The following is a 27,831-nucleotide window of genomic DNA, read 5'->3' on the forward strand; positions in this document are numbered from 1 at the left end:
ACCTGAGTCAAAATCAATATCAGTCGAGAGGAGAACAGCCAGTGAAAGTCACTTAAATCCGTTGAACTAAATATATCAATCACTCCTAAGCAAGAATATGAGCAAATTTTGTCTTATCTAGGTCGGAAACTTATCGAGTGAAATGTTATCAATTATGCATAATCAAAAAAAAACAGTTATTATTAAAATAAAACCGAATGGAAACGACCTATATCAACAAAAATATGGTGTTTGTGAGATAAGTTATATTCCGAATCTTATTTAGATTCGTAAATAATACAAAATAACTAAATTATATTAAAGTTATACGAACATAACAGATATTTTAAAAATGATTAACACAAACATGGTAATAATTCTATTGGTAGTGTTTCGTGGTTTATAAATATTTACAAACATGTATTATACTTTGTAATTTATCTATTTGTATAAAATTGTTTGTTTATTTTTTATTTATTAATTGTGAACTATTGTATTAACCTTTATTTCAACATTATTATTTTTAATGACTTTATTTCATACAATGTAATATGATTTATAATTGGTTGAATATATTAGTAATATCTTTTGACATACTTACTCATAATTTTTGTACAAATAATACGATTGTTTATGAAAGACTAAGAAATCCAATGGAGCTAAATCAAGCAAAAATGGGAAATAATTAATGCTGCCTGAAAAAGTTTCCTCTAATTAACAGGTTAGCCATTTATAAGTAATAAATAGGTAGCAACGCAATGATTTTGATATTTTACCTTTATTACAGTAATATGTAAAATTTAATATTAATTATATTAATGACTCAAAGAAAACAGAATAGACATAGTACTGGTTTATAACAAAAGTTTACTACATGCTATCAAATGTTTTGATATATTAGTCCATTAGTAAACTAATAGCATACTCAAACAAACAATAGTTTGTTATCTTTGGATCGTAGTACGTCTTACATATACGACCACTATGAGAACAATTTAAATAACGCCAACTCTAGATAAATACTAACTCACACTAACATATTCTTCTTGTCGTTATATCTATATTATTCAGTTTTTAAAAACTTAACTTAACTTTAACTTTAAACAATTTTTAATTAATTAATACTGCTAGTTCATCAGTGGACTTGCATAAGTATATATAACTAATTCATTTTTAATAAAATCAATTTCTTGTAGTATAAAAATATAGATTATTTTATTTAATTGTTCGTCTATTAGTTGATTGTAGTATATTCCTATAAAACCATTCAAAGCAAGGAAGGCACATTTTATTTACTTTTTCTATTTGAATAAGTTTTGATAGGATTATTAATGTATTTGTTTAGAACGTAGACGTAATGGCCAAGGCGACTAGACAGCTTTTCTGTTACTGTGATAAAATATAGGGTGTCCCAATATTTACACGAGATTTAAATATAATAAAAAAACAGTTTTACTAATAGTATAGGATAGGGTTATATATGAAATAACACCCTTACTGTTTTGCTGGAATATATGCACTCTTGTGGAAGTGCTTGTGAGCTTATTTGCAAACAACACCACAAAAGAAATCAAGTACCATCTAAGAAGGAAATTCTGATCACCGAAATGAACACGTGCTATATAACATCATCCACATTAATGTCATCAAATTTAAACACAAATAATTCGGCATTCGAGTTGCGATATCCAACACCTTACGAAGAAGAATATTGTTCAATAATATAAATCAGCGGACATCAAAAATTTTGTGACACCTTTAACAATAAGTCCACTAAAAATACTCAATATTCTAAAAATACTCAGAACCATTCGATCAATAGTACTACTTTTGGAGTATGTAAATAAATAAATTAGCTTAAAGAAAACCTGTTTATATTAAATATTTTTTAAACCCAGATAAATATTTTTCAACATATCAATAATTTTATTGTCACCTGTGTTTGATGGATATATTCAAGGATATATGTTGTAGTCTACTTTCTATTCTGTAAGTTCAATGATTCTCTAAGCAAAACTATAAATACGTGATCATTCTTGAATTTACTCACAACAGTTTGGTAATTATAAACCAGATAAAGTCTGCTTAACGAAAAAACAGTCAGGTCGCTAAATTTGATCAATAATGTAGTTTGTTTCATAATTTTGTAAACATTTATTCACCTGCAGTTATGATAATTGCAGGGAAACCCTAAACGTCTTACGTTGCAGGATACCTTAAATATTTTGTTTTTTAATGTTTATAAGTCCTATACCTGTCAGTAAACAGTACTCTCACAACGTAGATTGCTTTAAGTGTAGTTTTGTTAAAAAAATCAGTGTTAATCATAAACGTTCATAAATTATCGCTCGTACCATTATTGTGAATTGTCATACATTCCTATTTTGCAATAGCGCATTGAAAGTGGAAACAATAAAGTGTTTTAATCAATATTAGAAATGTTTTCACGGCCAGGAATCGACGACAGGCTATTAAATTAGAATTAAAAAATACACCTGCATAGTACTCATATGTTATAAATTCTGCAAAAATGTTTTAAATAACTCATCTTGTCAATTAAACTAATTTTCTATTAAATATGTCGCTCATTAAACAAAACTATTTTGTTTGGTGATATTCAGAACTGGTTTTTTCATACGTTGATATGAGATTAGTTATACGCGTATAAAAAATTTAAAACACCTGTTTGTTCTTGAAGATACGCAAAATAAATTAAAAATGATTTCGAATTGAACTTTTTTTTTAAATGTATTTTGAAGATGTTTTGTCTCCTATTACTATATAAACGTTGATTTATTTTTAATGTACTCAGGTGTGGTATATTCATTGCTTCTTCTACTTCCTCTACTTACTTTTTTTAAGTTTTTAGTTTGAGTATCCAAAGCTTGAACTTAAGTAAACAATAGTTTAGTTCAGCTTAATATATTAAATGTTATTAATATATTAAATTAATTATAATTATATTAATTAAATTAATTAATTCATATACAAATTAAAACTAAATATACTACAATTATATATATATATATATATATATATATATATATATATATATAATTGTAGTATTAGTAGATAGTAGATTTAATTTTATATATATACATATATATATATATATATATATATATATATATATATTATATATATACATATATATATATATATATATATATATATATATATATATATAAATATATACATACATAATATAATACATAATATAATTCCATAAATACCAATTTGATAAGTACTATATTTTAGCTATATAATAGAAAAATGTATGTTGACTATTGACATTTTAAGTTTAGTTTTACACAGAAATAATTAAGAAAATAATATCCAGTTAACAATATAAATATAAAAAGATATTTAAAAATAACCGTGGCTAAAGTCTAAAGGCACAATATTTCATTTAAAATGCGCTGATTATCGGTATCATTATATATCAGAACCATCGTATTGTATCGTGAGTATATATATGTATATATGCGAGAGAAAACAAAATATTGTATCTTATGGTATTCAACTCGACAAGAATTTTGTATTTGTTATTGCCATAGACAAGAGTTTGTCAAGAAATAGCCAAATCATGCCAAATTATGTCTCTAAGTAGATAAACTATAGTAGATAAACTATTTTTACTATACTGAGAAAATGATACTTTACAATATAAAATACCGATGATATTTTTCCATTACCAACATTCCTATACGCCTTCATATCTGTATATTGATCCATTATGTGTTAAAAAATAACTTAAATTCCAAGGTGTCCAGCGCAGATAAAAACGCAGAATTTGTAGTTCATTGCTAAGAATAGCTTTGAAGAAAACTATTTTTATAGTGATAATGCTGATACGAGGGCTGCTATTTACATTTTCTTGATCCTGTAAGAAAGTAATTTATTAACGAAAATGGCGTTATGGTTTTTCGAACTATTTTCCTTGATGATCAATATAATTTTGCAAGAACTTGAACCAATCTTCGTGGCATTGTTTCCGCTCTGATTCAGGTACCTTTAAGACATGATTGTTGAATGCCATAACGGTCCCTTCAGTTTGATATGCAGGAATAAAAAAAGTCATTTGGTGCCAAACCAGGGCTGGGCGAGGGATGACCTATCAACTCGATTTTTTGCCCAGTCAAATATGTGTTAAATCAACATTGACGCGAGAGGGCTTGCATTGTCAAGATGAGGAAGGATCCTTCGTTGCCGCTTATTTTTTCGAGCTTCACGGAGCTAAACTGCTAAACAAATAGTTGTGTACCATTCAGAACTCACCATCCAGTGTTGTTCTAATGGCACTTTTGTCCTGTGGCGTTGATAAAATTCGTTATTCCAACGTTTCACAGAGATCAAGGATGAGCTTTTATCCAAAGACGTCAAAGTATTGAATTCTAGTATTAAATTATAAACCACCTCGAAAGCCGTAAAAAACCATCGCACGAATGCATGTACGTAATTTTTTCACTAAGACAAATCTTTCAGGTTATTAAACAATACAAGTTTTCTGAAAAAGATTACTAAGATTAAATTATATATAACACCAACTTCAAACTGTATCAGTTGGTAGTAGTTAAAAATATATTGTAAATAGATAAATAGATTTACGTATGTATTAAGCTAAATTGTGTGTATATAGTAAAATATAGAATACATGTAGTAGATAAGATAAATAAGGTTTCTGTTTATTTTTATTTAATTATTAGAACTATTACTATGTAAATATTTTATTTTAATTTTTTTTTGTTTGATTCTTTTTTACTTTATAGTGAGTTCCTTATTTATTTTTAGTTTTTGGAGCCGGTTCAAAATTTTATTAAAAATATTTAATTTTTCTCTTTTTTGTGTTAGATATTTACACAATAAATACGCAGTTATTCTACATGAGGAAAAATATGAATAAACACATAATAATTAAAAATAAGAAACATTTCAGGTCCTTGGGTCCGCTACCTAGTCAAGGTGATTTGACAAATGTTCCAATCAAACTAAAACAAAAAAATTGCTATCCTGTTGGTAATCGAATCCGTGACCTCCGCATGTGAACTCAACGTTTTAACCATTACACCATAGAAACAGTTGCCTATAATGTTTTTACGACGTCTCATAAACTATGATTAGTGCTTGGAAAGCAAACTGACTGACTTTTACACCGAACTATTTTCGATTTTTCATCACATCAGTTCAGAAATAACATTATACGCCAATATTTGATTATTTTAGATCAAAAAAATATGTGATATATTGTAAGCGCCATTGAAAATTGAGGTTTTCCCTTGATTTCCATACCCCCCCCCCCCCAACAGATTCTAACTTTGGGACACTTTCAATGAGACCACCTTGGAAGTGTACTCTTTCGAATAAACATTTTGAAAATCGGTCCATAATTGACGGAGAAATTGGGGAACATACCAAATACATTAAAAAATTTTAAAAATACGTACAGTCGAACATAGAACCACCTACTTTTTGAAGTCGGTTAAAAATTATCATTTATATTAAGTAATAAATTCGTCTTGAAAAACGGTTAAAAAAATTAATTAGTTTTTTCTAACCCATTATTTTTGATATTTTATCATATTTTCTAAAGTGTAGCCTTATAAACATACACCAAAGTGATAATAATCATAGAATAGAGAAGACCATTTCTCTATCCTCTAATAATAATCATTCGGAATAAATTGTAACTGAAGAGTGTAAGTCTAACAGTAAAGGTTATATTAATGGGTTTATAATTATAATATATTTAATAATTACGTTTATTAATAGAAATACTAATTCGCGTTAATACGTGTATACCATTAAGCTAACTGATACCCATTCAACGCCAGCAATTACCACAAAGTAATGTAATAGTTACCGGATTGTGAAACCGACCAATCGATACTCTAAATGCTATCAGTCGAACGAAAACAGAACGATTCACAATTACCTCAGATATTTAAAAGTCTGACCGCATCGGCTTATGCAAAGCCGAACAATTTTCTAAATCATCCATCCCGATGTGATCTGCATAACGGCCGAGACGATCTTGCGTTAGTATGTAAATAGAAACAGAGAGGAGCAAAAATCATCGTTGAACTTCCGACGATTTAACGAAAGTAAAACTGGAAAAATGCCGACCGCTTCATTATCCAATTGTGACGTTAAATTGAACTAGACCACCAAATAGCGAAATCTTTTGCAGGAAAAGTAACATGTTAGTTATTGCGGTCGTAGTTAAAACGTTGTGTCTAACCGAATAATATTTTTGTAAGTATTGTCGCCGTATTGTATATTTACAAGAGGCTAGAGCAGTCGCCTATTAATATTAATATTAAAAATATGTCGTTCTCGATTATTTATCATCTTTAGCCAAAATAAATATTGTTATAAATTAATTAAAGAAAATCAGTCCAGATTCACAGGTACGATGAAATACCTACTATATCATTAAGCATCAATTTGTAGGTTTTTTTAACAAAAATATTTTATTTATATTTGAATCTAGGTACAACGTGGGGCAAAAGTCTCGCTACCATTTTGATTGCCTATAACTTTGCTCAAAGAAGTTTATTTGGTCTTCACATTTCTACTAGTTAAAAAATTATATCGGCTAAATAGTGACCGCGATTCGCTATGCAACTTTTGGCTCTTTTTTAGGCAATTTTCATGACATTCTGCAACATCTGAGACTGAATCTCTTCAATTTCGTGACGAATATTGTCTTTAAGATGCTAAATCGTTTGGAGCTTATTCACATAAACTTTTTATTTTAAAAAATCCCAAGAGAAAAAGCCTGGTGCTGTTAAATCGGTAGATCTGACTGGCCACGTTAAATCGCCACTTCGCGAAATTAGTCTTCATGGAAAAACATCATTCAATGATTGAATTGTTGAACAAGCTGTGTGTGCTGTGGCTCCATTTTGCTGAAGCCACATGTCTTCTAGTCTCTGTTCTTCCATTTCAGGCACAAGAATATTTCGAATCACATCTTTGCACCGTTCAGCAGTAACAGTAACTGCAACAACTTTCAATTGTGATTTTTAAAAAAATAGGGACCCATGATGTTTTCAGCATGAATACCATATCATAAAGCTGTTTTTAATGGATTCAATGATGTTTCATCAATTAGCTGAGAATTCTATGTTCTTCAAAATCGACTGTTCATCGCTCATTATCAATTTAGACAAAAAATCTTCAGTTTTACCACGCAGCCTTAGGATTGCATTACTGTACTCAACTCGTTGATCAGGATCTCTCGGTAACAATTTTTGGTCTAATTGAATTTTGTACGAGAACATTTTCAAATCAGTTTTCAAAATTCGCCTTAAACTGCTTGCAGAGATGTGTAACTGGGAATCACGTCTACGAATTGACGTTTCTGGAGGCTCTGCAACACTATCGCGCACCAAAGCCTCATTTTGAGCGTTACGAGACGTCCGTTGTCTTCTAGAACGCGGGCTGTCTGCTGTCGTATCGTACTGTCGAAAAATCGCATACGATAAATTGCTATTTTATGAGGCATCTGATAATTAGGATATATTTGACGCAATTTCCGCTGAGTAGCAATAATGGAATAATTATTTTCAATAAATATTGTCACTAGTTATCTATCTTAGTCTCTGCTGTAATTATGTTTATGTATTAACACTACTGTTTTATTTTAAATGATTGAGTTGTATTCGATATTTACATGAGAATGGAGTTTGTTCTCATGTCCCTTTAATCTTTATTTATTTCTATATTTCTTGAGTGACATATGTGTGGATATCTGAAGGTCTCGCTGTTAATAATCAGTCTTGTAGAATCTGGGTGCACCTACAATACTTTTCAGGACTTTGTTCTGGAAAACTTGTGTTGTATTTATATTACTTTTCGCGGAACATCCCCATAATTGAATTCCGTATGTCCATATATTTTTCAATACTTGCTTGCATAATAGCAATTTATTATTTACTGATAATTGTGATTTTCTTCCATTTAACCAATACATTTTTTAATTTCTGTTCTTTCCTGTTCTTTTTGAACGTTCCTTCCAGCGAAGCTGCTAAATGGAATAATTATTTAAAATAAATCAGAAAGGAAAATATGGCATGTCTGCTTGCATGTGTGCTAGTTTTTTTTTGGCTTAAAATGCATATATGTAGAAAAATCGATACAATATATTTAAGCAAAATATTTTATCTCATATACAAATTTTACTATATTTCTGATAACATGGCGAAAGCGTGTCGAAGTCTTCAACATTGAAAAGCTGTGTGATAGCTAAGCTGTGCTCTATTGACCTGAACAAGTTATAATCGAAAGTGTTATATTTTTAACATATTCTTACAAATCTTGCAATATATTACGCATCATGTACATGCATAATATATAGCGTCATCATGGAAGGATAAGACTTTGCGTCTATGACTCGCTGTTGTTGCTTTGTTTTGCAACAATAGATCGCTAAATTTGTAGTTAAGTTTTTATGTCATTATATGAACCGCAAGACTTTTTGACCATGAATATTCCGCAGCATACAGTAATCTTCACCGATTCTATATATATTGCTCTAAGCTATTGTCTCAGCACTCAGTTATAATATATATTGCACTCAGTTTGTGTGTTAGTCATTTAAGTTTTAGTATCCGATGCCAGACTAATCAAAAGTCATTTAATTTTTTCAAACAGCTTCTTGCAGAGAGTTTTTTTTTAAATTATGTTCTATTATCACTCAATAAATCCCACAATGTAAATAACAATAACATTTTTTAAATCAATTCGAAACTATTCAACAATGATTCTGCAATTTGATATTTGTCTTGTGAAAAGATGCTCTCATATAGGATCTAACTTCAAAAAATATTTCTTCATTTGAGCTACATTTATTTCATTGTAAAAGTAACTGTATACCAAAAGCATGGTGAAACACGTGATCAAGTATGCTTCTGATGAGCTTGAATATTTTTCTTTCATATGTAAAGCCGTCTTTATCTTGATTTATACACTTACTCGGTCCAATAAAGCCATTTAATACCGAAAGGTGTTGGTTGAAAAAAATAGCGTGACTCTCCCAAAAAGCGAATTCCATAAGCTTGCTAGCAGACTTTAGCTTTTTTTTATTTAGACTTTCATCCACACCCCTGACGCGTTTCTTATTGAGGTATGTAGTAATAGTTTCATCCTTTGGCATCTACTGACGTATAAATATGTTGATATATTACTTCAACAACCTCTAGCTGTATTTTGAATCGATATTTAGTTGTTTTTTCTCCATTGTAAACATTCACAGCGTCCAATTGTACCGCAGAATTTATGTTAATTGATGGACACGTGATGTTTTAATATATTTACGGTCACCATGTCACGTAACCTGGATTCAGCTATATATTTCCATCCAAAAACATTGTTTTGAAAGCAACAAACTATCTTCATTAAAGTCCTTACTATTGTTGCCAATCGTGAAAAAAACGTAAGAACCTATCTTTAAAAAGATACTACATCTACACGCTCAATATATTAAACGCCAGCCTTTTTTTATAGAATTTAATTTATACTGCTTGCTTAAACTGCTTGAAGAGATGTGTAACTGGGAATAACGTCTCCGAATTGATGTTTCTGGTACTGACGTTTAAATATTTTGATATATTACTTCAACAACCTCTAGCTGTACTTTGAATCGCTTTTTAGTTGTTTTTTCTCCATTGTAAACATTCACAGCGTCCAATTGTACCGCAGAATTTATGTCAATTGATGGACACATGATGTTTTAATATATTTACGGTCACCATGTCACATAACTTGTATTCAGCTCTATATGTCCATCCAAAAAAAAGGTATCTATTGTTTTGAAAGCAGCAAACTATCTTCATTAAAATCACTTTTACAGTTGCATTAGTGATGCCCTATATATATTTATCCAATTGTTTCTTTCAGATGTCACGGAGTAATACTTCTCAATTTTTTGGTGATTTTGATCACCAATAAAGTGTTTGTTTATACGTAAAAATCATTTCGGCGGAATTATTATTGGTAAGCGTGATTACCGACATATTTTCAAAACTAATTCTAGGATTCATACAATAACAGCTAACGGAAATAGCGTTTTGTTGAAATAAACTTGTAAACTAAAACTTGCATAGTTTATGGCTAAAACAAATATCATGAATTAAATGTGAAGGTCCTTACTATTGTTGCCAATCGTGAAAAAAACGTAAGAATCTATCTTTAAAAAGATACTACATCTACACACTCAATATATTAAACGCCAGCCTTTTTTTATAGAATTTAATTTATACTGCTTGCTTAAACTGCTTGCAGAGATCACTGGGAATCACGTCTCCGAATTGATGTTTCTGGTACTGACGTTTAAATATTTTGATATATTACTTCAACAACCTCTAGCTGTATTTTGAATCGATATTTAGTTGTTTTTTCTCCATTGTAAACATTCACAGCGTCCAATTGTACCGCAGAATTTATGTTAATTGATGGACACATGATGTTTTAATATATTTACGGTCACCATGTCACGTAACCTGGATTCAGCTGTATATTTCCATCCAAAAACATTGTTTTGAAAGCAACAAACTATCTTCATTAAAATCAGTTTTACAGTTGCATTAGTGATGCCCTATATATATTTATCCAATTGTTTCTTTCAGATGTCACGGAGTAATACTTCTCAATTTTTTGGTGATTTTGATCACCAATAAAGTGTTTGTTTATACGAAAAAATCATTTCGTCAGAATTATTATTGGTAAGCGTGATTACCGACATATTTTCAAAACTAATTCTAGGATTCATACAATAACAGCTAACGGAAATAACGTTTCTTTGAAATAAACTTGTAAACAAAAACTTGCATAGTTTATGGCTAAAACAAATATCATAAATTAAATGTGAAGGTCCTTACTATTGTTGCCAAACGTGAAAAAAACATAAACACCTATCTTTAAAAAGAAACTACATCTACACTCTCAATATATTAAACGCCAGCCTTTTTTATAGAATTTAATTTATACAATCTCGAGATCGTTCATCTTTCAGGTTCATCGTCCCTAAGCAACGTTCGAAATAACAATTTTTACCTGGCAAAACTCCACTTGAATATATGCTAATTCGAACCTGATTAGGGTTCTGATTTGTTGCACATCATATAAATCAAAATAAATCAAAGTGAAATAAATATGATTTGCGAAAAACTCGGACTGTATATTGAATCGTAATGTTTACAAACACGCTAAAATCTACCTTTTAATGTATTCTATGGTCAACAAACTTAATGTATAATACAATTCATTTGTCGATTGGGTATTCTAATATCTTAATCTAATTGTCTGGCCCATAGCCGAAATTTTAACCACGTGAAAGCTGACACGATTTTATATTGATACTATACTCGTTCAATAACATACCGTTAGATATATTCAACTTTTTGCTTCCAATTCAATTGTTTTGAAGGACGCACTAACTTGATTATGAATTAAATTGTTCGACATTTACGTTAACAGGTATTTTTTGATAGATGATTTTGTGTTTTGATAGGTTCTTGCATGTTTTTTGGTCAGTTTTTATATTTAAATGACGAGAAAAAAATGGAAAACGTTGAAAGAAATTGATACAATATATATTAATCCAAATTTTTTATATAATTTTCTACAACTTCCTCCCATCTTCTCGGAGATGAGGCTACTATGCATTTCGAAACGTTGTGCTAACTAATACTATGCTGTTTTCACTAGTTGTTTTATGCAGATCTGAACAAGTGGCCAGATCAAAAGGCGCTATGCTTAATGAGTATGGCAAGAGAACAGAACCAGGAGGGTAACTTTCCATCCCTTGATGTTTTTTTGCTTCCAATTCAATTGTTTTGAAGGACGTACTAACTTGATTATAAGTTAAATTGATCAACATTTACGTTAACAAGTTTTTTTTGGTAGATGTATAGGAAAAAATAACTAATAAATAACTATTATTTGTTGGAACACATTCGTAACATTTTTTTTTAGGTTCTTGCATGTTTTCTGGTCAGTTTTTATATTTAAATGACGAGAAAAAAATGGAAAACATTGAAAAAAATTGATACAATTGATACAATATATATTAATCCGCATTTTTATATAATTTTCTACAACTTCCTCTCATCTTCTCGGAGACGAGGCTAATGAAAGAAAGAGAGGTATAATGAAGAAACGCTAACGTGTGCTAACTAATATTATGCCCCTTTATTCATTTGAACAAGTACTCAGATCAGAAGGCGCTATGTTAAATAAGTATGGCATGTCTATCAGAACATTCCAGAAGGATAACTTTGATCTGCAACTGTTAATGTATTTTTCGACAATATATAGTCCAATTTTTTCATTTGAGGTCGTCAGAGATCTACAGTAATTCATTTTCGTTCGTTTTTGTTCACCATACCTTTTAGATCTCACCATATGTAGTGGAATATTTTATGGCCATAAAAATTTCGTTTGCGTCTTAATCTAAATGACTCTCTTGCCATTGACTTTTACTACTTTGACTACACAATATGACACAGACATCTCTCTTTTGCTTACAAGCAATAAAACTGAGATGTTCAAACGGTTCGAATTAGCATTTTAAGTCCATTCGTGTGGTAGCTATTTTTTCTCCTATTGCATCTTTCTCATCGTATGTAAACGTCCGAAAATGGTTGATTTATCAACTATTAAGCTTAGTACCCCGATAATGCTAAAAGGAAAGCTATTATTTTATGACGAGAAATGTCATATCTATCGAATCCAATAGTTATGTTAGTTAATAGTTGTTTCAATTGCTATTCGCATGATCATCAAGAGATATCGTTGATCAAATCCTAATACAAAAGATGCCATAGGTAATAAAACATTTCATTGTTTTTCCCAGTAGTCTCCTCATATCGGAAGAGCTATTATTAAGCATCCATTTGTATTTGTTATAGAAATATATTCAATTTTGTACAGAATAATACCCAGAGAGTGCACAAAATTTAATGATGAAGAATGGAGGAATTTCTTGATGAAAGATCATTTCAAAAGTCTAAAAATGGCTTAAATGATCAACATTGAGACAATAAGTGATAAAAAGTGGCTAAAACAGACGATGCATAATGAAGAAGGATGGTTTTCTTAAGAACCTATTGAGAAATTATGCTTGTAGGGCAGAACTGCCCATTTAAACCGTTAAAATATGTTATTCCTAAACATCTAAACCAATATTTATATGTTCCTTTTAACTTTTTGATTCCTGGAGGTCTCAATAACTATTTCCTAAAAATGAAGATTTTTATATAGGTCCTGTTCAGTAATTTCTATTAAAAATTAAATTTGAAATATAGCTTGTTGTATACATATTATGTGGGTTTAATAGTAAATATAGTAAAACAGCCAACGCATTTTATAAAAATATATGACATCAGAATGTCGCAATGTTGCCGTATCAACTTAGAATTTCGGTTTACAATGTTTGCCAGGTTGTAAAATCTAATTAAATTCACTAATATTTTAAAGAATATTATAGACACTTGACAATAGGTTCGACCAATACCAACACAAATCGAATTGTATAGACTGATACGGTTACATGTTTCGATGAATCAGAGAGCATTTTGTCTCTATTTAACTAACTAAAGTAAAATGAAAAGGAGCGATTCGCTCGCAGTCTAAATGACATTTTTACAAATTGCATTTGACAGCATTTTTGCTGTCAAATTTTTTGACAATTTTGTTCGATTCCTGCTCTGGCATGGTCGTAAATTTAGGTTTGTGATTGATTAAAATTTGTGAATGTTCTAGACAATAGTGTAAAATCCGACACGGAAAATGATCCCAGACACACACGCCAGTAACCAGGCTGGGTAAGACCGGATGTCTTCTGGGATGATTTCTAAAGTTGGTCAATCGCCAGTCGGTAGGTTTAATGCTGAGAACCGTGGTTCGCAGCCCACATTAAACTTTAGGCCCAGTCCAGATAAACCCATAGTTGGTAAAAGGAGACTTTAGAATATATATTAAAAAAATTTTATCAAAAAATAAATTATTTAAATTAATTTATATTTAAATCTTAATATATTATTATATATACTCTACGTTATAATATAGTAATACGTTGTTATATTACCATTAACCAATTTATTTTTTATAAATCATTATATCTAAAACTGTATATCACAAATCGATTTAAACAACAATAAAGAACCATTCCTACATTGAAAAGTAACATTTTAATATGCAAACGACCACACGTTCGGTGGTCTTCATTGTCTTTTTTTAAATATGGTAAGGTAGAAATAAAGCAATGCATTTTAATCTTTTATAACCAGGTAAAACGTTTGATGAATCATTGACCTAAAAAGTTATAATTAGTTCGACAGATAGACTAAAAATATCTAAATATATATCACCTCAGCTGAAAACTACCTGTTTTGACATGGACACGACAGCTGTAATAAAAAAAAGTTATATGATACACCAGCCGACATTCCCAAATATTTTTTAGTTACGGCAAAATAATAGAAAACATTTGTTTATGGATTGATTAAACGTATTATTTCGGAAAATGAACCATCATTATACTAGTAATGTATGTAATACATTAGTAGTATAATGTATAGTAGTGTAATGTATAGTAGTATAATGTATAGTAGTATAATGTTTAGTAGTATAATGTAATAGTATAATTACATCATACTAATGTAATTATTTCTCAAATAAAAATGTAGTTTATCGCACATCGTTCATTTTCCATTAATTTTTAATCAAAATCAGCTCAAATATTATCTCCTTTACTTCAGGCTATACAGAAAATCGTTTTTAGTTGAAATAATTCAAAATAAATTTTAAAAAAGTATATTTTTGCAAATATGTTTGTAAAACTAGTGAATGAAATAATAAAGAAATTTTAAATATACAGAACACGTTTACATATAAGCTATAAATATGAAGAAGTAGAAATGTTGGAAGGAATCAGAACATAAATTTAACTATTTGGTTGTTCAAATCGAAGGTAATGAAAGCCAGAGTTGCATTGTTGAAAATCATGAATTTTGTACTAGTTGAATTAGTCAGAAGTCAACGGTGATAACAAAGATAGATAGGAAGAGAAGAAGAAGAGAAGTAAAGAAATAAGAAAAGTTGAAGTTGAATTAGTAGAAAGGAGTCAGCTCAGTTGATGAGGACACACGCGTGGAGGTTACAAGATAGGCTAAAAGATATATATATATATATATATATATATACTTTCCGTAAATTCTATAGATACTAATAGATTGTGTTTATTCATATATTAACGTATATTATTCTTATCCTAGTTAATGAACCATAGATTCGTTAACATATATAGATATCAGAACGACAATAAGCTGTGTATAAAAAGGAGCGAAAAATAAAGAGGTACAACTCAGTTTTTAGGATGTTATTTTAAAATAATTATATCCCAAGGATCATTACACGTATAACAAAATGAAAAATAATTTTTTTACCAAAGCAGTAACACTGATAAGTTGATTTAATAAATTACCATCACAGCTAATTCAATTGACATTGATAAATCATGTTAATCCATGCACCGGTTTCCCATTCAACCGTATCAACTATAATGGGATAAAGTTGGTTGTGTAACAACAACAAAAAAACACTGTAAAATTTTACAACCGAGACCGACGATGCGTTTTATTGACACTGTTTCTCTCGCCCATGCTAATCAAAATTTTTTGACCTAACACGTTTTTTATTTCTATAATTGGCTGTACCGAAATTGTCGTCAAGGTTCGGGACGGTTCACCTTGCTTCATTGAACGCTAGAGCTCGTCTACAAACAGGCATCGTATAATGGAAATTAGTATGGTGTGTGACGCATTGGATATGATGCATTTCGTCATATATGTCCAGTTGACTTAACTATTTAGGAAAACATTTAAATTAATTCTTTATTGGCTCTTCCTTTGTTTAGAGCAATAGGACTTTTTTGATTATATTTTAGAGTATCATTTTTACCAAATAGAGTTTATCTGGACTGGGCGTTCTGCTTAACGTTGGCTTGGAAACATGGACCTCTGCATTAAGTCTACCGACTGGCTAACCCATTTAGAAAAAAACCCAGTAAATATCCGGTCTTACCCAGTCTGATTACTGACATTACTGGGATAATTTTCCTTGCCGGATTTTGCAGTCTTGCCTGTTGGACAATCACAGATATTAATTTACGACCAGGTCTCAGCAGGATTTGAATCCAAGATTATCGCAACAGTAAAATGATCGTCCTGTTGCCTTGACCTCTGTGCTAAGCCGAATTTCCTTTGGTATCAACATGAAATATTAATAATATCAACATTTAAAGCGTAATTTCACAGTAATTTGTAACTATCGGAAAAGAAATACTAGTATTAGATCTAAAATTTTCTATAGACTTTTTCCTGTTATATTCACTATAGTGCAACTTCACTGAATCAATATTACTAAAGATTTGCGAACCTAAAGCCATTTTTTTGCTAACAACAAACTGAAGAGATTTAATTTATAACTAAATAATAAATATTTGTCTTTTCTGTCATGTGTTAACTCTAAATTACCTTTTAAAAATTTTAAATAATATTTTGATTTGGTTTTTATAGAAAGGCGCTTTTAAGAATAATTATCGACAGATACCGCAAGTATATCTATTAGATCACCATAAGGATATGAAAATAACCACACTGTTATTGGAAAATAATATTTAAATAATCTAACAAGTTGGCTAGAAACTAACAGAATACTGATTACTTATACTTTACATTTGTTTTTTAACATAATAACTGGTATAGATCCGGAATCAACTGAAAATGACACCTTTATAGGATATTATTATCGATAGTTGTTTATATTAAAGAACTCTATCTACTTACCGCTTTCATTTCAACTTAATTTGTTATGCATATGGTATGAAGCAAGTCTTTAGATACTATCAAGAAAGACGTTACCTTATCAAGAGCTGGGGTAATGTTGGCTTATCTGTTTTCCAGATATTATTGGTTTTAGCTTATATTAAGTATACGTTTATATTTTCTTGTCAAAATTTACATCTAGTTTCTCGAAAAGGCAACTATAATATAATGATTTTATTGTTTCACAAATTTAGACAAGTTTATTGGAATAGACCTTTAATTTCAATAAACCCATAAAAAGAAACTAACCACATGATTAAGAGGATATAGTCCACCATAATTTAATCGTCCAGCTTGTCTAAAAGGAACTATTGTTTCATGAAAAAGTATGGCCATAAGATGTCTTCAGCTAAAAATCCACATCACAAACACATGATAGCTTTTCTAACGGCAATGAAGGTAAAAATTAGATTCATCACTTTAGACTATTTTACTCCACAACTCAGCATCCATTTATTGATGTTTAACAATGAATATTTTTTTAAAAACCTTCTTGTATGGTAATTGTGCTTCGATTCTTGTGTTAATTCAAGTTTGTAAATGTGAAAATGCAGATTTTTAACGAATATACGTTCTAGAAGATGTCTTGAAATTTGCAATTGCTTTGTACGATGTCGAATTGATGTTACTGGACTTCCGGCAAGGCAATCAGTAGAACAAATTTTTCTAATCTCCCTAAAATGTTCAGTTATTTCACTTCTGTTTAGCACAGTTGACGAAATAAAATCAATATTACGACTACATTTTTTAATAAATTTGTGAACTGTGGCTATTGAACATTGGATTTCAAATATTGTTCGACAATAAATTTTTTTTTGATAACGTCTTTATTAGATATGCTTACAGTACAATCTTAATTATAAACTAATTTATTACTACTACCTTTCATTTGTAGTTGGATTAATTCACAAGAAAGACAAGCAGTTATAAAATTATAATAACTTAAGCTGTATTTTACACTAAAGGTATACACATTATATAGTATACATATTATATAAGTTCGTATTGTTTGGTTCGATTCAATCTTCTGATATTCTGCGCGTTGTCCAGTAGTTGTATTGCTTCCACGTTAGTATGATTTAGTAATCTTCTTTCCTGTCTTAACGCGAAATCTTGGATAACTACGCAAATCCATTTGATTTCCAAGTCATCGTGCAGTTCTTCGTTGGTTACCTGGTGATAGGCATTAGTAATTAATCGAAGTATTTTGTTTTGACAGCGTTGGATGACTAGTTGATTTGAATTTTTATTGCATATGATTGTCTGATAAGTCAATCTATTTGATTTTAGATCAAGTTGATAGGATCTTCCGACTAATCAGTATAGTTGTTTTGTATTGGTTCTAATGTGTTTTGCTTTTTGTCTAACATAATGTTTCCAATTTAATCAACCGTCAAGATGAATGCCGAGGTATTTAGCTAATTCTACTCGAGAAATCAGGCATCCATTGAGTGATAAAATCAAGTTTTTATTATTTTGCTGCAATTCAAAATTAACACGAATAGATTTGGAGCTCTTAAGTTCAATTTTCCAATTTTTCGTCCATTTGTTGATTTTGTTGACTACCACTTGTACTTTTTCTACTGCCCTAGACAGAGATATGTCCTTTGCCATAATAATTGTGTCGTCAGCAAAGGTTCCAAGTAGTGGTTTTTGTTGTTGTTGGGATGTCAGCAGTGTAAAATAGATACAGGAGAAGTCCTAAGACAAGACGCTATCTTGTGGAACTCCAGCTGTTTTTTTTTTCAATTTTCTCATCTTACAGATTAATCCCAAATGCCAAACTCGATCCAAGGATTGTGAGGCATGTACTTTCTTCAAACGCTTTTTCAATAGCCGCAGTTATTCTGTGCACTTGATCGATTGTTGAGTGGTGATTTCCAAAGCCAAACTGGAAATCTGGTATTATTACAAAATTGTTAACACGTTTAAATATTACTTTCGCAAATACTTTTGGTATTGCAAGTACCAGCTAAATAGTCCTGTAATATTCGACTTTTTTTGTAGGTTTGTCAGGTTTTTAAGCATAATTATTTATGCCACCATAAAGCATTCCGGAGCATGACTCAGTCTTAAACAGGCATTAAATATATATGTCAAATTCATGATTAATTTTTGTAGTAGTTTTTTCAATAATCCAGCTGAAATGTCACCTATTCCAGGTGCCTTTTTATGATTGATGTTATCAATTTCACAATGAAAAAATAACAAAAAATAATTTTACAAACTTAAACTTTTTCTGTATTGATCCAAAACTTTAATTTTTTGGGACACCCTATATGTTATAGGACATCAGTACTCAATAGAAACCTGCTCATCATACCTTTTATATATTCAGAAATAAGCACGTAATTTACAGTTCTATTAACACATGTAAAAATCAAACCTCTCAAATATATTATATAAACAAATTAATGCTAAACAATATCTAAAAAGTTAATAATGTCGTAAATTGTATTGTGTTACACGACAGCTTGGGAATTCCACCTTCCGAAAATTTTGCCAAGTTAATGGTGGCACATTTATCTCAATTTAGAGAAGCCAATTATAAAGTTTATAAACAAAATAGTAACGATGGATTCGTGTCGATCGTGTGTCTCTACTCACGTGCTTTCAAGGAAAGAATCCGTGAAACTGGTATTTTGGAGTTTGATCTGTTAATCCTAGCTCCGACAACATATACTATAATTAATTAACGTGATTTGGTATAGAAAAACAACGTTTCAAGTATCTTTTAATAACAAGGATGGTGTTACGTAACTAAAGAAACATGACTTTGTAGTTTTAACTTCTTAAAGGTTATAGGATCGATGGCGTTGTTGATAAATTGTCCGGTATATTATTTAGGCAATTCCGACTTATTTATATTGGCAATACAGATCAATATGTTTTTTGTTATATTATTGGAACTTTGGACTTCTTTTAACAACTTATTCTTGAAATAATAGTCATTTTGTATCAGAATATTTTTTTGTTTCTGAACAGAATAAACCTAATTTGTGTTTTCTTTAAGCACTGAAATAAATTTGTTATTCTTAGCAGGAACAGGATCAAATTATTTGTCGTCATGATAACATTTAACCACATATTCCATTATCTATTAACACCTTCACAGAAATACTTAATTAGACTTCCTACTTTACCAGACATATTCTCCGAACTTTCGCTTGTTATTATTCCAGAAACTTGAGACTTTTACAGTCATTGATATCTGAACCCGATAGACCTCTATTAGCCGACATTTTGCTGTCATTGCGGATTCTTCAAGGCCGAGGTTCTGATACGGAAGTTCTACTAAAGGATTAACGGTTTTAAATATTTCAATTAAAAAATAAGGTTCTTTTCTTTCAGAATATCTAATTTCAATTAAGTCTATATCTATTATTTAACTGGGTTTTATTTTCCCGAAGATTGTATTTTACTCTAACTATATTTAGGGGTGAAATCTTCTGGGCCTGACAATGATTTTCGGTAAAAAATGATATTATTTTTCTATATATTCCAGCATCCAGCACCTGTCCAACATATCAATATTATTTTCTGGAATTAAGAGCCTAGAAAACCTTAGAAAAAATTAATTTTCGGCTCCATCGACTCCTTTATTGGGATTTGAATAATATTATCCATATTTAGTTCAAGGAATGTATACAAGTTTGGAAATATGAGGCTGCCAAATCAGGAGAGTAGTAGTATGACTGAAGAAATTATATCGTGCAGCTTCCTCATATCACACAATCTTCTACACAGCTGCTGTGTTCTAATGAAAGATTAATTTTTCTTCGTCAAACCAGAATTTTAATTTACAAACTTGTTAAGAAGTTTGAAAAAATATTTGCCTGTAATAGTTCTGCCTTTTCATGGTTATCAATTAGCAGGATTCCTCTAGCATCCCAAAATACCGTCCATTAGCTTTCTTTGGCGTCGAACCACAACGACATGTTTCTGGCGTGTGATGTTGGACCCCCATGTCTCTGGATATACATGGTGACTAACCACCATACAGAATTAGTTGAGAGAACTACTCCAAAGTTATTCGACAAATGTGGCACCCATCCCTTTCCTTTAACCCTTACCATTTTAACGAAAAATACCCAACATCTCTACTCCACTTAATAGAGATTATGTTGCAAATTACATGCAGGCTGACTAGAACCCATCGGTGTTTCAGGCTGAAAACTTTGCACTTTACCCTCGTAATAATACTTTTATATCTATGTCATGGAAATGTTTGGTATTGGTTCCTTCTTATGCAAATTAAAATATTTGAATAAAAGAAAGAGAACATAACAGTCTTCAGGAAGGTAATATGCAAAATACTATAATTGTTGTTTCGGAATAAAAATACAATAAATCATCATAAAGGTGGAAGGTTGTCGATTGATATTGATGGTAATTCCGCCAGTTCTCGGAACTACACCGTCTATTTATATCAAAAGAAATTGACAATAGACGGTCAATTTTTAGCACTAACTCGATAGTTGAATTTTCAGGGGATTGGTTTTTTACACGGTCATTATGAATACTAAACAACCAACAAAATATCATTGACAGTATTTAGAACCTAATTTGAATTGAATAGTTTTTAGATAAAGGTTACTAATATTAGACTACTTTACACATCGAAAAATACTCTTTTCATTTTATAATTGTCAAATCATCATCATCATTTTGTTCAGTACTTTATTATCAAAAACACAGTTCATCAAATTATCTGGTGTTGTTATGTAAGTACAATCTATACCTATCCGAAATTTTTTGCCCGGTTTTACGTTCATCGACCTTTTGGATAGATTAGATACTATACCACCTACTGTTACGTGGTTCCCAAACTGCGGACTAATCATTAATCTCTGTTAATTTGACTGATGTGTGATCAACGTGAACGTTTCAGTTTAAATATCGGTACGATTATTTTAGTCACAATTCATTCATGTCCATTGCAGTATTTGTGCTAGTTTCTTCTCCTAGAGTGTTCAGAATAAGTTTCTACAAGGCTCATTAAGCTCTTTTATTTGTTATATTATTTGGCACAATAAAAACAACGTTTAATCAGCATAAGATTCGTTTTCCATTAATTGTATTGAATGAAGCAAAAGTTATTTCAGGAAAACAACTATGATATGATATTTTAACATAAAATCTTCGTATTATTCACCTGTCGATAGTGGTTAATACTATATGTATTACTTGTATGACTTGATTTCGTACAACTTCCTTAATCTTATATTATTATAATATCTAAAAATATGATATTCCTCTTAACTTCATTTCTTTTGTCAGGCTTTAAAAAAGTTTAAACTAATTAATTGAAGATTTAGCACGGCAATAATTTATTAGCATCAGTTTTATTTATCCTTCAATCAATAATTACCTTTTATATTCATAATATTTTGACCCATGGGCACTATTTCTATTGTTCAATCGAGTGCTTTTGTTAGCTTTCCATGATGATTAATAAAACAACAGGGTACTAAACTTATTTCCTAGGTAATTATCAGTTATACATTTTAATTAGAAAATGTTGATCTCAGGGTATATAGGGCGTCCTAATGTATATTGAATAATTAAATAATGTAGGAAACATATTGAATTGTTTATTATAATGTTAACTGTATTATTATAATGATTTCTATTTAATCTTATAGCTCATACTTTATGATAATGTATTTTTTGAGTAGCCTACATTAAGAGAGGTAAATTAGACAAACCAACTGTGCGTAAATTTTGTGACATCTCTTATTATAACTTGTAATATAGTTTACTATGTTTACAATAAAACAACCATTGAAATATTATAATTTTTAATTAAATTTATCATCCAAGGTTGAATTTTTTGGTTCGATTGATTATAACTAGTGTTGGGAACAATCGACTGAAATCGACTGTTCTCAGTTATTGACTACTTTTTACTATCGACTATTTCAGTCGCTATTTTTGGTTCGACTGTTTTTACTAGTAACTGTTTTCAGTCGCTATTTTCGGCCCGACTGATTTTATTACTATTTACTATCGGCTGTTTCAATCGTTTACTTTTGGTTACTATTTTCGGTTCTACTAGTTCATTCGACTGATTTTTAATATTCTGGCCTACCGTCCTAGCCGCGACCTTAAAAGTAATGAGCCGAATTTATGCTTATATAGATTTATATGTAATATATGTGGTTTTATGTTTTTTTTTATTGTAGTTTGCTTGTAAATAACTATATATTGTAAATTAATATAGCAGCATTTTGGAACGCTAGTTCTCGAGGGCAAAAAAATAAATTGTAAAGGATAAATAGTAAGATACTTTTGACTGGCATAATAGGTAATACTTTGGACTGGTATAATAGGTAATACTTTTTTGATAAACTTTCACGATTTTTGTCCAAGCCTCTTGTTTGTCGAAACTTTTTTCCTAAAATCTTGAAAACTAAAATTAGGTTCCAAAGGTTTCAGAAATTGCATAGATCCAAAAGATTTGAAGAACTTTTTATAGTAGCAGTTGTTAAATTTCTTTTAAAAATATTAACCGTAAAGAGGTGAATAAAGTATATTAAATATTTATAATAAATACATTTTCTGATAGGAAAACTCTAATATTGATACAATTTATATTGAACAATTTATTTTGTTGGCTATTAAGAAGAACACCACAGTTTTTATTTGTTAACGAATGGGCTATCTTAACAGAATGTGTTCAACTTTTAAAGCCTATTGAAATAATGAGCACCGAGTTATCTGGTGAAAGATATCCTAATAATGTCTTTAATTATACGGTTAATAAGCGAACTGCAAAATTCCATCAAATCCAGGATTTTAACAAGTGAATGGGGGAAAAATGACAAAATTTTCTATCAGATGTCATCAATAAAAGACTAGCAATTTTAGAAACGAATACGATATGCGGGAAATCCACATTTTTAGATCCTAGATATAAAAAAGCAGGATTTGGTGTTGCATATAATGCTGAGGCGATCACAAAAGAGCTATCTTCCATTCTAACTTCAAAAAATACAAATATAGTTTCACAACTCGAAATTCAAGACAGAATTACTGACCAAGAATGTATTGACATCTGATATTTTGATAAAACAAATGGCTAGAACTGTAGCAACTTTACAGATTTAGCAGTATTTGGAAATTCCATTTATTGGGCGTTTAGAAAACTCATTCGTTTTTGGCAATCCCATAAAATGAATAATAGTAATAGTTATTACTATTTTCAGCGCTATTCTTTGGCTCTCTACTGTTTCGACTGTTTTGCGACTATCGACTGTTTCGACTGTTTTCAGTCGATAGTTCCCAACGCTAATTATAACGTTCAGTATTGACCAGTACAACTTGAAATTTATTGGAATACTTTAATTATAGGAAACATTTTAGTTGGTTTAACTTTTTTGCCGTATTCAGTTATAATTGTTTTATTTCCCTAAATGATTTTTAAATTTTATTATATAATCATATATTTTTTTAATTTCTCGAAATTATTTTAATATTTATATACCCTTATACCTTTATTGTTATATTTTCTGGAGATAATCGTTTCTATTACTTTAATGATTTTATTTATAACTTTTCATTTATAAAGTTTGCTACAGTTTAGGGCTTCTATAAATTCATTTGTCTTTCAATTGTATTAAAAAATTATATTATAGTAACTACTCACATTAAAATATAAAGAACAAATTCAAATATGTGTTTATCAAATATATGTTGGATTATATACTGATTGAGTTTTAATTTACTATTCTAGTATGGGAAAAAATATTATTGAAATTCTATGTATTTTATTAGAAATTAAGCTGCTGATTTGAATCCGATATATACCTTTATACAAAACCTTTAAGCTTCCCGCTTGGTAGCTGTAGTTGTTAAGGCAATAGGAAGTCCTACTACTGCAACAGTCGCGGGTTTGAATCCCTGAAGGGTATCGATATAATTTATATTTCTAATAGTAATTGTAAATATTCTTAAGTTATAGTATAAAACCTAATAAGAAATAATTATCTCAGTCGGCGTGTATAATCCCGGATGTCTTCTAGGATAGTCTCTGAGTTAGCTTATATGATTTAAATAGTAAATCAAAAGGCTTGTTCCATTAAATCTACAGAGACGATCACTATTATATTTCCGGATGTATTATATCAAAGAGAATGAAATTTATTGGTACTTAATTGATTTTTAAATAATCGTTCTAAATAAGGAAGAACTGCTCAAAACATCTAACGGTTGAAATTTACCGCATTTTTTAAGCGTTGTTTACTTTTTGACTTTTATTTAATTGATTAACGGATTGTTTTGAAAGCTTGCATTTTTTGAAGGTCAATTTTTTTAAAATCCTTATTTCCAAACCGTTTAAATATTGGGATTTTCTTGCCGACTATATTATTATTCAGTAGTGATTTGTGCTGTTATCTTAAAAATATTAACGGTGATTATTTATCAAATAGTTATAATAATAATAATAAGGTATTAGCTCATAGATTAAAGTAATGTCGACGAGAAATCATTTTTGTAAACTGTGAAAGGCGAATTAGTGCTATTTGGGACGTTAGATAACAATTTTTCAGGCCCCATTCATTCATTTATACGTTATTAAGTATACGTCTGATTCTAAGTACCAAATAAACCGTTTTACTCTTTTATATTACGATTTAGATAAGGCTTTTGTTTGCCGGTCAATTTTAGCTAGCGGAGTTAGTTCTGGACTGTGGGCCAATCGGTACCAGTAGGTGTTATTCGCTGTTAAACGAAGAAAACTCAAAATTCCTACCGCGGGCGTATAGTGATTTTTCTTTAGTTATGTTATTATAGTGATTTGTATTCGTTGTTGTGCTCTAATTTCAGGATTATATTGTTTGTTTAAGTTTAGGTAAATTACTTTTGCATCAAGCAACTTGTTTTTTAATGGTAATCTTGATATGTTGGTCACCTAACATAGTACATCTTAGGCCATATTTACATTATACTATATGGATTATCTCAATGATTACTGTTCTTCCTGAGCTATTTATAAGATTATTTCATAATCTATATAAGTATTTTATTTGCTAATAATGTATTCCAGCATAAACAATTTAATAATAGTGTTTTGACAACTGTTGATTTTATTAGTTAAAGTGTATTGAGTGGCTTGCACACATCAAAAAACAACGTTTCAGTTACCTAATTTAGCTGAGTCGAACTTCTGGTTATTACCTATATTAAGAAAAACGCGAAAAATCCGACGCGAAAGAAATAACGAAATTTCATTAATTCTGTTTCAATGATAGGATAAAACGTTGTCATACATTATGTCCAAGGAGGATTACTTTAAAATGGAAAAATAAATGTAACTCTTTCATTATGAACTTCCAAGGACGACGAAAATATATTTAAATAAAACTGTATATATTTGAAACAAAAATTGATGAACAAAAAATGTTTTTTTCCTAATAGATGGCTTTAATCTCGTATATTTCTAGGAACATCTAGATAACAGGCCATGGAATATTTTAGATTCTCTATCAAATATTATTGCGTTTTGAAAATTGAGATTCCAAAAGTTTTTGTTTGTTGTTTAGTTGTTTTCGTTAATAGTGTGCTTTTATTTCCGAAAAAGGAAAATGCAGTGAATTTATGGTGATGAGGGTTTAAGTGAACACCAGTGATAGAATCATGGAGTAGTATATAGAGTGTTAACTTAATACATATAATTTCAGAATTGTTTTACGTGATCTTAGCAGGAAGGCACCGAGAACGCCATTTCGCTTAATTTCATCGGTTATTTTGAATTATCATTACAGACACCTGTAAAGAAAATATTTTATTATTTATATGGAAAATGTTTTAATTTATATATTAGAAAGGTATTTCATTGGTTGACGATTTCACACACATTACGTGGCATTATATTAATTCCTGACGTCAAATTCTACTGACCAATTAAATTTCAAATAAAACCCAAAAAATGTTCTACAGAAATCAGACTAATTCTGTCTCTGTTTCTATTTTATTTACTTGTTAAACATAAAAATGTAATGAGGCAAGATAATTATTTTTAAAATTGTATTTAGAAAATTGTTGATGGGATAATTATTTATTGGTTTATTTATTTGTTTTTCAACCCATCAGCCTCTTGGGCTATTTAGCTCAAATATATAACGTCATATAGTAAATACGTAACACATAATACAACACTAACACTATAGAAGATATAAGATATAAAATGTAAAACAAATTCAAGAAAACACATTTAGAAGAATAAATTAGAGTGTAAAAACTTAATAGCTAATTTCTCAGTGGATGTTATAAGTGCTGGAGCAAGTCCACGGCTGTCAAAAAGTTAATTAACAGGTCTAGTTGCACGGGTTGGATCAATTGCTCCAATAACCTCGGCATCCCGAGTGGGTTAATTTATATGATATACATTAGAATGAATTCGTACAGATAAAACCAACACTAAGTCATACACACTTCCTTAACCTAACTACGTTGGGCTGTTTCTTCCAAGGAAAACGATGTCTCATTTTTGACCAGACTTATTTACACTGGATATACAATACTTTTGACTCTGGACATGCATTATAGTCAAATAACAGTGATTATAATTAAGTCACACAAATGCTGAATATACTCTATATCAGGCACGCACAAATGGCGTCCTCAACAAACTGAAACAAACAATCGCTTTATAAAAATGAGCCAATAAAATTCTATTGTAGGGCAATTCAAATGAACTAATCAAAAAAGTGGTCTCAGTACCTGCATTGGCTTGATTTCACTCCAGAATTTTCGAGGATAAAGAAGAACCAAACCATACGTTGGAGCGTTGAAGTCTGATGAGATTGCAAAGGAATTCTTCATCATGTTCGAATTTGGTTAAATAATTTAAAAAGGGAATAATATTTCATCAATTGGAAAGGCGTTGTATTCAATGATGACAATGCTAGACCACACACATCTTAATTGATGGAAAAAATTGAGAGAATTTGGTCAGAAA

General features: G+C 30.1%; 1 protein-coding gene across 2 annotated transcripts in view; it reads left to right on the forward strand.

Moving 5' to 3' along the window:
- Nucleotides 1-27,831, forward strand: part of LOC143202813 (putative multidrug resistance-associated protein lethal(2)03659) — a 49,666-nt gene that overhangs the window by 1,843 nt on the left and 19,992 nt on the right. The gene's annotated exons all lie outside the window — the stretch shown is intronic.

This window comes from Rhynchophorus ferrugineus, unplaced genomic scaffold, assembly GCF_030347505.1.
Source record: "Rhynchophorus ferrugineus isolate W39M unplaced genomic scaffold, kcgeb_rfMv2 rfM9, whole genome shotgun sequence".
NCBI lineage: Eukaryota > Metazoa > Arthropoda > Insecta > Coleoptera > Curculionidae > Rhynchophorus > Rhynchophorus ferrugineus.